The 13,012-nt window shown below is 52.9% G+C and overlaps 1 protein-coding gene across 1 annotated transcript in view; it reads right to left on the reverse strand.

Moving 5' to 3' along the window:
- The window catches only part of KNL1 (kinetochore scaffold 1), a 598,022-nt gene that overhangs the window by 529,449 nt on the left and 55,561 nt on the right, over positions 1-13,012 (reverse strand). The window lies entirely within an intron of this gene.

Here is a 13,012-nt window from a genome sequence, read left to right on the forward strand (position 1 = left end):
AATGGACAAGTATTGGTGTGTCAACTCAGTAAACCATGTCACCAGCCCAACCTTTCTAATTTTGATTATGCCCAGGCCTATGCAAAACCACTTCTTACTGTACTTGACATAGGGTTTGCCTTAACAATGGCTCAATTAGTTACGAGCACTGGAATTAAGTTACAGATGTGCTAAATCAAGCGATCCCCAATCAAATGACTGAAAGGGGGGAAAATAAAAGCAACTGAAGAAACATACCTTTGAAGATGGCTATTATCTGGTTGAGATCCTCCATCAAAGTAGTCTAGCATTGTGAACTTTTCAAGTAAGGTATCACACATCAGCTTTCAAAAACTGAACTCATCCAGTATATCATCTATACAATGCAGAATCCACGCAGTGTTGCATAAAGAAGTTGAGCTGATCACCCCATCTATTCTTTATAGTCAAAAGTTCATAAATGCTAATTTGCCAAATGCCTGTCTTTTGATACTTGCCTCTACCATTATTGAAACAATATATTAAAGAAGATTGCCCCTTGGGAGAAAAAAAATGAACACATGAATTTTCTTGATGAATGAGAATTGTGGTTTCTCCATCCGATTACAGTCATGGACATTGCTGCTATAGATACAGGGAAGCCTTTCATTAAAAAAAACTTTAATAGACCTGCCCATTCATTGCACACTCCATCATGTAGCAAGAGGGTCTCAAATACCACTAAGGACAAGAAGATCCTCCATGTTGGGTTTAAAATACAAAACTGTATGGCCCTCAAAAGCATGCACAGCTGCTTTGTTTTCATCTGTTATATGAAGCGAGACCCTGAGGTCGAGTGCACTCCACCCTGAAAGAGACCGTACAGTCCGCTTGGTACAAGCTTTGCAGGTCTGTCAGTCAGAGAAGCATGGATTATAGATAATGTAACAGCCTTTTCATCAGTCTCCTTCAGGGGGAATCAAAACCTGCCTCCCCGGTGTTAAATGTATTTAAGTCTCCCTTAACAGTCTTTATCTTTTTTTGCCAGAGTTTTATATAGTGTGAACTTGACCCGAATCGGATATCAGAGCGCTTTACATAGCACCAGTTACGTTACATGAGGACATAAAATCGTTTTTGTTAGGCACGGGTAAATTAAGGGATTTGCCCAGAATCACAGGATATTCAGCATCATTGCCGAGACTCCAACCCAGTTCCCCAGATGTGAGGTCGACCGCTCTAGCCGTTAGGCCAACTCCTCTCCCCATCTTTCAAGAATGGGTTGTGTGCGGCCATGGAGGTACATGCTTATGGTGTATGGAATGAGCGAATGCTTTTAAGACTATAGGATGAAATCCATTTTGGAACTTCATGGAGGGTAGGATTGTCGTATTGGACTCTGCTCCGAAAAAGCACTTGTTGTTTATGACATGGGCACGAAGTGATCACACCATGCCCATGCAGGATATGAATGATGAGCAAGAGAGGGTTTGAAGGTTGCTTGTGAGCCAACTAGCCCACTTGGACTATACGTACTGGTCCCGGACAACAGGAATGTTTTCCAATTCCCTCCACTGACCAAGGATGGGCGTATGCACCAGCAACATCGAATGAGGTAAGGTGATTCAGAGTACGCCGACTGCTGCCCCCTTCCAGTCAAGAGCCAAGTCTCGGTCAAGGACAGTGCTTGAGAGCAGAATGACTGTCTATAGGAGAGGAAAGTACTGCCTGCTGTGGAGAAGGGTTTCTGGACTGAATCTAAGAGCTGAATCTCATGGAGAAAGGAGTCCTTAAAAGACAATACCTCCATATGCGCCTAAAACAGTCCAAGTGACCTGCATTTATAAAAGCCAGGCTTACTGGCCTGGTCATAATACATTTTATAGTAGAATACGATCAACTCAATAAAAATTGTTGTAACCTGTTTTAATTGTACATATATTATGCCCTTACTTGTAGATAGCTATTATGTCTGTAGGTGTCAAGCACAATGGTATGTCCCACCCCTGCTTTGCTGGGACTTTGACTCCACTCTTGAACTCTAGAGAGTGCGCAGTAGACTGTTGGGGATTGAGCCGAGGAGAGTTGGACATGGCAGTTGGGAAACACCTATACAGAAATAAACCACGTTTTTTCAAACCTACTTTGGTCTCCTGGATTTGCTTACGTCATTGGGCGGCGATAGAGGACTGCTGCGCAGGGGGATTACTTCTCCAAATGGATTACTCTCAAGTTGGTCAATAAGGTGGACACTAAAACCATCATATGCTTTCTGTTCGAAGTGTTTGCCAATGAAGGTATTCCCCACACCCTTATTACCGACAATGGTGTCCAATTAGTGTCAGAGGAAATGAAGGGTTTTTCTTGTCACTTTGGCCATCAAACATATTTCCACTCCCTTATATTGCCCATGTGCCAATGGGTTAGTGGAGAGTTGCAACAGAATGATCAAAGATGCCTTGCAATTAGCCATGGTTGCACATAAGCTCATTATTCAATCCATCAAAGACACAATATGGTCATATCATATTACGCCCAACAGTGTGATAGGTTATTCCCCTTTTTGTCTATTGAGAGGCTGTAAGCCAGGCTAAAAATTAACACCCAATTGGCTGTTTGAAAAAAACTCATTTGAACGGGATAGGCAAGCTGCCAAGGAGAAAATTCGGGTGCATCAAAGGAAATACAGAGTAGGACAATGGGTCCTTATTAAGAAACCTGACATTAACCAAAACAAGTATAATAAATGTTCTGGTCCGGAGAGAGAGAGAATAGAGGCAGTAGATAAAAATGTGGTCATCATGGCAGATGGACGAATGTGGAGCATGGATAGATTGGTTCCACATCCAGAGCAAGACAGTAACAAGAGTGTCAGTAGTGCTAATTATCTGCCTACCACCTGTGATGTTAAACTAAGTGGAAGGAAAGTACGTTCTCCTAAGTGGCACAGGGACTATGTCATGAAATAAGTCTCTCCCAGTACATCCGTTTCACTGTTCTGGGATTCTCCCCGCCACTGCAGCATATTTCGTCACCTGCCTCTTCTCCCTCTCTCTCGGTTCCACACCCCCCCTTCCTTCCTGTTGTTTGCATAGTATCCTTCACTCCTCAAAATATTGTGATAGGGGAGATGTGTTGTAACTTTTTGTTTTAATTGTACATATATTATGCCCTTACTTGTAAATAGTTATTATGCATGTAGATGTCATGCACAATGGTATGTTCTACCCCTGCGTTGCTTGGACTTTGGTTCCACTCTGGAACTCTAGAGAGTGCACAGCAGAATGTTGGGCATTGAGCTGAGGAGAGTTGGACATGGCAGTTGGGAAACACCTGTACTGAAATAAACCCACGTTTCTTCTAACCTACTTTTGTCTCCTGGATTTACGTACTTCAAAACATGTCACCCAAACGAACATTGCAAAATATTACCTCGAAAATGCACTTTATTTGTAACTTCACCATTGCCATATCTATAGGCTTGGACACATTCACCAGCAAAACAGTTCCGAACAGTAAACGTTTCATTGAAAGCCTGATTTCTACCATTCAAGGCTAAACAAGGACCCAGAAACACAGGTCCATGCATTCCAGAGCCTCACAGCAGCCTTGTGAATGCTTAAATTTGGTTGAGAATTTCCATTAACCTGAAAGCGAACAGTGGAAAGATACAAGGCAGCCAGGATGGTAAAGCAGCTAGGATTCAGGGGTGGGACAAACAAGAAGAGGATGGAAAGCCATTGACTAAGGAGCAAGACCAGCAAATTATTGAAAAAGCCAATCAATGGTAGGAATTGGTGGCCTATAAACCCATTGTACATTTTTAGTATGGTTGACAAGAGGCTTAAGCCTACTGAAAGCGAACAGTGGTCTGGTAGGTAAAAACTAAAAATGAATACATACAATCCAAATCAGATGCTGAAAATGCATTTGGGACCCACAGAAATATAGGAATTCTCGTCACTGGTCTTTCCGAATCATGCCAAAACCTGCATTTTATGAACCTTTTAACCACAGTGTGAAGCAAAAAAATAAATAAATTTTACAATACAGATTTTCACTTTAGTCAATGAAAAGTAGATAGAATGGGGATTTGTTTGTCTCTGGACTATCTTTTGAATTTTGAGGTATTAGTACGCCATAATAAGTGCTGATTTTGATACAAACAATGCTAATGCTTATGATGGTACACTTGCATATGCGAGAGAAATCGCATCACTATTGTCAAATTCACCTGACAAGAACTCTCCATCAACCCAGATTCGAAAATACGTGATCATGCAGGCTCCGCAACCCAGATCCGCAGGAACCGATTGACAGGTCACAGGCGGGGCTTTTTTTTTTTTTTTTTAACTTTATCATTTTAGCAATAAATCAATTATTACAGGCATAGATGGGCAAAGATAAGTTCTTGGCATGAAAACCGTGAATATGTAGAGAACGAAACACTGACTGTCACAATATACCATAGTTTCGACGTGCAGTAGGTAGGTAACGCCCTGGTGAACAATATAACATTGCAAAGTAATGACAGTCCTCCAAGCTAATCCATTTAAGCCGATTCAATAGGTGGCATTGAACGGATTAAGATATGCACTCGTTTACATATCCATAAATACCGTAAGGCATAAAAGCATCCAGGCAAACTGCATGAGGGATTCCACTAGAACATACTAGACCAGTGATGTGTAAGGGTAAGCATGTCACCCCACGCCTTCTGGGACTATGCCCTTGTGTAGCTGGGAACTAGGATCTTGCTGCAAATTGTTTATGTACAGTCTGTAGGGGCCCCAGATGTCTTTGGCCGAGAAGTCCCGGGTAGGAGACCAGCATATACCTCACAATTGGTGTTGCAAAAAGCCAGGCTTCGTAGCCAGCCGCCAGGGTGGGCGCGGCTCTTCGACCCCATAATAATGCAATCTCGCGTTTGGCTAGCAATAATCTGAGAGATGCGAAACGTCGGACATTTTTGGGAAAGTTCACGGAATAACCCAGTAATGCTACTTCCGGGATGGGGGCAAGAGTCAGTTTCGTTATAGCACCTAATGTGCAGTGTACTTCCTCCCAATATGTATGGAGCTTGAGGCAAGTCCATGTGAGGTAAGCGAAGTCGGCGTGTAGGGCTGTGCATTTGCAGCACGTGTGTGGTCTGGCAGGGTCTAGTCTGTGTGCTTTAGCTGGGGTAAATTCGATGCAGAAACTTGTAATGCAGCAGCTTATGTCTGCTGTTTAGTGATACGTCCTGCGTCACTGCGCAACACTTAGCCCACTGATCATCCGTGAAACGGTGTCCCAAGTCAGTCTCCCAGTCTGCACGAACCTCCGTAGGGTCGCGCAGGACTTGTATAGTTTGTGTTAGAAGGCGACCTCAGAGGAGCCTGGAGGGGGCCCTGACTAGCCTGAGACCAACCCTCGCGGTATCGTAGCCGGGAACTGGCGGGAGACTCCTCAAGGGAGGAGTCTCGTATCTAGGATCGCACACTCGGCACCACACGACAAAGAGACGCCACACCGTGGGTTCTTAAGAACAAATCTTTATCAAATCGGATTCGTAGTATCTTTATGATCCGCACGGCAAGTATATACAAGTAGAGCACGGGCTCACAGAGTCTCGGGAAGGGGTAGGAGGTAGCGGGACAGTCCTTGTGGTTATGGATCAAACGCAGGGGGCGTACCCGGCGCACAGTTCACAATCTTCGAGCTGGGGGATACGCTTGTCGTCATCGGGGTCCGGCGGGACCAGGAGAGTCGGTGGGAGCCGCGAGTCACTCAGCAGGGCTCAAGCACAAGTTCGGAGGTCTTACGATCTTCAGGGAGCCGCGAGTCACTCAGCAGGGCTCAAGCACAAGTTCGGAGGTCTTACGATCTTCAGGGAGCCGCGAGTCACTCAGCAGGGCTCAAGCACTAGTTCGGAGGTCTTACGATCTTCAGGGAGCCGCGAGTCACTCAGCAGGGCTCAGGTGTTTCCAAAGGCGAATCTGCCGGATAGTCCCAGGGCACCCCTTGCTATAGGTCGACCCCTCTTTGATGTCCGGAGTCTGTGCAGGCAGGGGTCTTGTCACCTGGGGGTCGCTTGTCGGGGTTTCCTGCCAGTGTCTTTTGATCCTTTCAGGGCCAGGTCGGGAGGAGTCCCAGACACCCAGCAGGCGTGGAGCCAGCCCTCGGGGAGGCCGGAGGGCCGATCGAAACCCACCTTCCCAGGGGAGCTCAGAGGTGCGATGGAAACTGCTCCTCCCTCTCTCATCCCAATAGGAGCGTGATGTCCTCCAGCCGGAGTGGCGCCTCTAGGCCAGGGTCGCGCTGGGGCCGGGCGGCCATCTTGGTGCATGAAGTGGGCACGCGGGCCCGGTGTGGCCGAAAGGAGGAAGGCCACGGACGGGGAAGTCCGGGTCGGGTGTGTGTGTGTTCTGGTGGGAAGGATCGGCTAGGCCGTGTACTCGGGGGCTGCATGAGGTGCATGGGTCAGGATATGTGGTGCGGGGACAGGGATGGCCATGCCACGAGGCCGGGTCTAACACGCGTCCCCCCCCAGCTGAAAGCCGGAGAGAACTACCCATCGTCTTGGGGGTTCTCTTCGCTGAGGCGGAAGAACCGGGAGAGGCCATCGGCGTTGGCGTGGTCAGTACCAGGGCGATGTTCCACGGTGAAATCCATCCCCTGGAGAGAGATTGACCACCGCAGTAGTTTGGGGTTTTCTCCTCGCATCTGCATGAGCCATCGCAAGGGGCGATGGTCGGTTTGGACTTTGAAATGGGTGCCGAACAGATAAGGGCGTAACTTCTTGAGGGCCCAGACTAACGCCTCGCGCTCGATGGTGCTCCATCTCTGTTCTCTGGGCAACAGCCTTCGGCTGAGGAAGGCTACGGGCTGGTCTAGGCCTTGGTCATTCACCTGGGACAGGACGGCCCCAATCCCATGCTCGGAGGCGTCCGTTTGCACCACAAACTCCTTGGAGTAGTCGGGGGCCTGGAGGACGGGGGCAGTGCACATGGCCGCTTTCAGGGCATCGAACGCCTCTTGGCAGGCAGAGGTCCACTGCACTTTCTTGGGTTGTTTGTTGGACGTGAGTTCCGTGAGGGGACCGACCAGGCTGCCGTACCCCCGGATGAATCTCCGGTAGTAGCCCGTGAGGCCCAGAAAGGCTCGGACCTCTGTTTGGGTAGTGGGTGGTTCCCAGGCTAGGATGGCGTCGATCTTGGGCTGTAGAGGGGCGACCTGGCCGCTTCCGACCTGGTGCCCCAGGTAGACTACCGAACCTTGCCCAATCTGGCACTTGCTGGCTTTCACGGTGAGGCCTGCCTGGCGCAGGGCGGTTAGCACCCTCCGGAGGTGCTGGAGATGCTTACTCCATTCGGCACTGAAAACTGCGATATCGTCTAGATAGGCAGCGCTGAACTGTTCCAGCCCGGCCAGGACTCTATTTACCAGTCGCTGGAAGGTGGCCGGGGCATTTTTCATCCCGAAGGGCATCACGCGAAAGCGATAGTGCCCATCCGGGGTGGAGAAGGCGGACCGCTCCTTGGCTCCTTCTGTGAGCACAATCTGCCAATAGCCGCAGGTGAGATCGAATGTGCTGAGGAACCGAGCAGCCCCGAGTCGGTCAATGAGCTCGTCGGCTCGGGGAATGGGGTGGGCATCGGCTCAGGTGACTTCATTGAGTCCCCGGTAGTCCACGCAGAAGCGGAGCTCTGGGGCGACACCGGGGGCAGCTGCTTTCGGGACCAGGACCACGGGGCTGGCCCAGGGACTGTCTGAGGGTTAGATCACTCCCAAGGTCAACATCTTCGAGACCTCGGCCTGAATGCAGGACCGGACTCGATCAGGGACTCGGTAGGCTCGGTGTTTCACCGGTGGGCTGTCTCCGGTGTCCACGTCATGGACACACCAGTTGGTGACTTGGGGGATCAGAGAGAATAGGTCGGAAAACTGCCCTAGGAGCTGGCGGCAATCCTCACGTTGCTGGGAAGTGAGGGATGGGGAGAGGTTCACGCCTTCTACTGAGCCATCCGTCTCTTTGGTACACAGGAGATCAGGGAGGGGATCCGACTCCTCTTCGGCCCCGTCATCGGTGTCCAGCAGGAGGCTCAGTTCCGTCCGCACAAAGTGAGGCTTGAGGCGGTTCACGTGAAGGACCCGGAGGGGGTCCCGGGGGGACTGGACGTCCACCAAGTACGTGACCTGGCTCTTCCGCTCAACGACTTTGAAGGGCCCGGTCCATTTATCCTGGAGGGCGCAAGGTTTCACGGGGGCCATGACCCATACCTGCTGGCCCGGCTGAAACTCGACCAGAGTGGCGTTCTGGTCGTACCAGCGCTTCATCTCTTCCTGGCTCGCCTCCAGGTTGGCCTCGGCCAGCTCTCGGAACTTCCTAGTCTGGTTTCGGAGGGTCAGGACGTATCGGAACACATCTCGGGGGGGGCGAGGGGGGGCCTCTGGGCGCCGCCTCCCACCCTTCCTTGACCAGGCTGAGGGGCCCCCAGACGGGGTGCCCGTAGAGTAACTCGAAGGGGCTGAACCCCAAGGATTTCTGGGGACTTCCCGGTAGGCGAACAGGAGGCAGGGGAGCAGGACGTCCCACTTACGCCGGAGGGGCTCTTCTAGGCCCGCGATCATCCCCTTCAGAGTCCAGTTAAACCGCTCTACCAGGCCATTTCCTTGGGGGTGGTACGGGGTGGTGAACTTATAGGACACTCCACATTGTTGCCACAGGGACGTCATGTATTTGGAGATGAAGTTCGTACCGCGATCGCTCACGACCTCGCGGGGAAAACCCATACGGGAAAAGATTCCCATCAACGCCCGGCCCACCACGGGGGCTGTGACGGTGCGCAGGGGTATGGCCTCAGGGTATCGGGTGGCATGATCCTCAGGGTATCGGGTGGCATGGGAGGTTGGGGGGTCCAGGGGCCCCACAATGTCGATCCCGACCCGTTCAAAAGGGGTACTGACGACAGGGAAGGGTTGGAGGGGAGCCTTGCGCTTTCCTCCGCTCTTCCCACTAGCCTGGCACGTGGGACAGGACTTGCAGTGGGCTTCTACATCCGCTTTCATTCTGGGCCAGTAGAAGTGAGTCACGAGGGGACTGTAGGTTTTGTCCTGGCCCAAGTGGCCTGCGAGGGGGACTTCGTGGGCCAAGCCCAGGAGGAGGTCTCGGAAGCGTAGGGGTACCACCAGCACCCGGGCGGATCCTAGCTCCACCGACTTCTGCTCGCTGTACAAAAGGTCATGTTCCCAATACACCCGGTGCGTTCCAGTTTGGTCGCCCGCGGCCTGGGACGCTGCCTGTTGCCGGGGCCCGACCAGGGAAGGACAGGTAGCTTGTTCCCGGCAGAACTCCTCTCGGGAGGGGCCCCCCTCGTGGCGCCACTGGGCCAACTCGGGCAGATCGCCTAACTCGGTGACCTGTGCGGAGTCGGAAGGTGGGGGTTCGTCGCTGGCGACCGACCCTCCTTGTGGGGGGACGTGGGGACCCTCGGCGGGGACCATCCTGTCTTCGGTGGTCGGGGCGCCTTCGACTTCCCCAAGGGGGGTCAGCCGGGCTGCCATAGATCGGGTGGTGGCGCACACCCACTCAGGGAGACCCATCATCCCTAGGTGGGTCTTGCGCTCGACTTGTTTCCAGGGGGAACTTTCCAGGTCATTCCCCAGGAGACAGTCGACTGGCTGGGAGGTTCTCACTGCGACTTTCAGTTTACCGACCACCCCTCCCCATTCAAAAGGCACCAGGGCTACCCTACACAGACTTTCCGTATTGTCAGCGGAAATCACCGGGCAAAAGACGTTGGGGAGGACCTGATCTTCGTTGACTAAATGACTGAGGACACCGGTGATGCTGGCCCCGGTGTCACGAAGGGCCTCTACTTGGTGGCCATTGATCATTACGAGCTGCCCATATTTCTTCGTGTTGGAGGGCAGGAGGCTTCCAGGGACCATTTCTCTATTTCCTAATGATGCTAGGGCCATGGCGGCGGGTTCCCACTCTACGGTCTCCTCAACCTCCTCCCCCAGTGCTACATTGGCTATCTGTCTAGCGGGGGGGTGTTGTCGGGGTGATGTGTGGGGCCATGGGGCATTCAGGGTCGTTGGCGTAATGCCCGGGCTTCTGACAGCGGAAACAAGTGATGGTCACCCGGTGCCCCCGTCTCATGGGTGGGCCGGATACAGCTGGTGGGGGCGCCGGGAAAGGCGGAGGTTGGTTTTTTGGGGGACTGAACTGGGACTCTCTCTGCCCTCCCTGGTTCCCCCCCCTCTCTGGCGGGGTGGTCCCTGACTGGCTCGGGGGTACTCCCCTACGGGGCCCCGGGAGACCCGGGTGTTGGTCCAGCGATCCGCCTTGACAGCCAGCTTTCTCGGATCTGTGAGCTTGCTGTCGAGCAGATGCTGGCGTAGTTCCACAAAGCAGTTCGCAGCCAGGTGTTCCCACAACATGAGGTCGGTTAGTTCCTCTAGGGTGGTTACCTTGCTGCCCTTGATTCACCCATCGAATGCACGGCTGAAGAAGTTTACATACTCCACCCAGGTGGTGCCCGGGATCTTCCTGCAGCCCCGGAACCGCTGGCGGTACATTTCCGGGGTGAGGCCGTACCTTGTGAGGAGGGCCTCTTTCATGTGGTTGTAGGAGGTCTGCATGGAGGTTGGTAGGTCGAGCAGGGTGTCTCTCCCTTCGCTCAGAAATCGTCCCCACAACCCGGCCCCCCCAATCCTTCTGCGGGACCCGATGGGAGGTCATGGCGACCTCGTAGGCTCTGAACCACTGTTGGATGTCATCGTTTTTGTAATATTCTTTGACCACATCCTTGGGAATGTGGACCTTCTGCTCCGCCGAGGAGTCCGCCCCTCGGTTTCCCGGGGGCCGTGCTTCTTCGCTTTTTGCTTTGAGCTCGATTTCCTTCAAGCTGCGTTCGTGCTCCAGTTGAAGTCTCCTTCCTTTGTGTTCCCGTTGGAGTTTCTTCTCTTCTAGCTCGCATCTGTTCCACTGCTAGCTTTTTCTCCGCTAATTTCAACTCGCCCTCGATTTTAAGTTTGGCCAATTCGAGTTCGTGATGGCGACTTCTCTCCCGGTCTGCGAGTTCCTCCGGGGATAGGCCCCAGTCTGGTACGAAGCTTCGCACCTGGTTGCTGCTGAGTTCTCCTTGGGAGGGTCCAGCTTCGTCTTTGAGCTCCACCGCTCCTTCTGGGTGGGGGGCTCCAGAATCCGCCCAAGCTTTTAGTGCCTTCTGCACATCTTCTTTGGTGTTGAGACCAGTGGTAGCGATTTTTAGTTCTTTGCAAAATTGCTTCAGTTCTCTGTGTGTGTGTACTCTTCCAGTTGTTCCGCCTGGAACACGGTACTGGTGTCGTTTTCTGTGAGAATCATGGCGTTTCCTTCTGCCATCTTCGTCGGTGGTGCGTCAGCCGTTCACGGTACGATCTCTAGATTATGGGCCCGAATCCCGTCGCTGCCACCAATGTTAGAAGGCGACCTCAGAGGAGCCCGGAGGGGGCCCCGACTAGCCTGAGACCAACCCTCGCGGTATCGTAGCCGGGCACTGGCGGGAGACTCCTCAAGGGAGGAATCTTTTATCTAGGATCGCACACTCGGCACCACACGACAAAGAGACGCCACACCGTGGGTTCTTAAGAACAAATCTTTATCAAATCGGATTCGTAGTATCTTTAGGATCCGCACGGCAAGTATATACAAGTAGAGCACGGGCTCACAGAGTCTCGGGAAGGGGTAGGAGGTAGCGGGACAGTCCTTGTGGTTATGGATCAAATGCAGGGGGCGTACCCGGCGCACAGTTCACAATCCTCGAGCTGGGGGATACGCTTGTCGTCGTCGGGGTCCGGCGGGACCAGGAGAGTCGATGGGAGCCGCGAGTCACTCAGCAGGGCTCAAGCACAAGTTCGGAGGTCTTACGATCTTCAGGGAGCCGCGAGTCACTCAGCGGGGCTCAAGCACAAGTTCGGAGGTCTTACGATCTTCAGGGAGCCGCGAGTCACTCAGCAGGGCTCAAGCACTAGTTCGGAGGTCTTACGATCTTCAGGGAGCCGCGAGTCACTCAGCAGGGCTCAGGTGTTTCCAAAGGCGAATCTGCCGGATAGTCCCAGGGCACCCCTTGTTATAGGTCGACCCCTCTCTGATGTCCGGAGTCTGTGCAGGCAGGGGTCTTGTCACCTGGGGGTCGCTTGTCGGGGTTTCCTGCCAGTGTCTTTTGATCCTTTCAGGGCCAGGTCGGGAGGAGTCCCAGACACCCAGCAGGCGTGGAGCCAGCCCTCGGGGAGGCCGGAGGGCCGATCGAAACCCACCTTCCCAGGGGAGCTCAGAGGTGCGATGGAAACTGCTCCTCCCTCTCTCATCCCAATGGGAGCGCGATGTCCTCCAGCCGGAGTGGCGCCTCTAGGCCAGGGTCGCGCTGGGGCCGGGCGGCCATCTTGGTGCATGAAGTGGGCACGCGGGCCCGGTGTGGCCGAAAGGAGGAAGGCCACGGATGGGGAAGTCCGGGTCGGGTGTGTGTGTGTTCTGGTGGGAAGGATCGGCTAGGCCGTGTACTCGGGGGCTGCATGAGGTGCATGGGTCAGGATATGTGGTGCGGGGACAGGGATGGCCATGCCACGAGGCTGGGTCTAACAGTTTGGAAAGGAGGTGTGCCCCATTCGGGCTGTCTATTATGAGTTTTAAGAGGTGGAAGGATTCCTGTTCGAGGGGGAAGCCAGGCAGGGCGACGCGCAGTGCAGAACAGATGCGACTTAGTACGAAGTTGTCCATGAATGTGCCGGCCTAAAAGCGGGCATCCTCTGATGGTGAAAAAATATGCCCCTTTCGGATAGAAGTCCCGCAGTGAAGTAATGTCAAACTTGGTTAAGGTGCGCTGGATCAGCTTTTCACCAGTGATTGGCAACCAATGAGCGTTTGGGACTGGCAAGGCGGAAGAGTATAATAAAGGAGCAGCGGTGAACTGTTGCAGCTTGTCCCAGGCACAGCTTGTGGTGGAAACTGTCTGTATGTCAGTGGGGTTCCTGGGAACCCCTTTGGGTTGCACGGTCGATAGCCGTTACGGGAGGACAAAATCCA

The sequence above is a fragment of the Triturus cristatus genome, chromosome 9, assembly GCF_964204655.1.
Source record: "Triturus cristatus chromosome 9, aTriCri1.1, whole genome shotgun sequence".
NCBI lineage: Eukaryota > Metazoa > Chordata > Amphibia > Caudata > Salamandridae > Triturus > Triturus cristatus.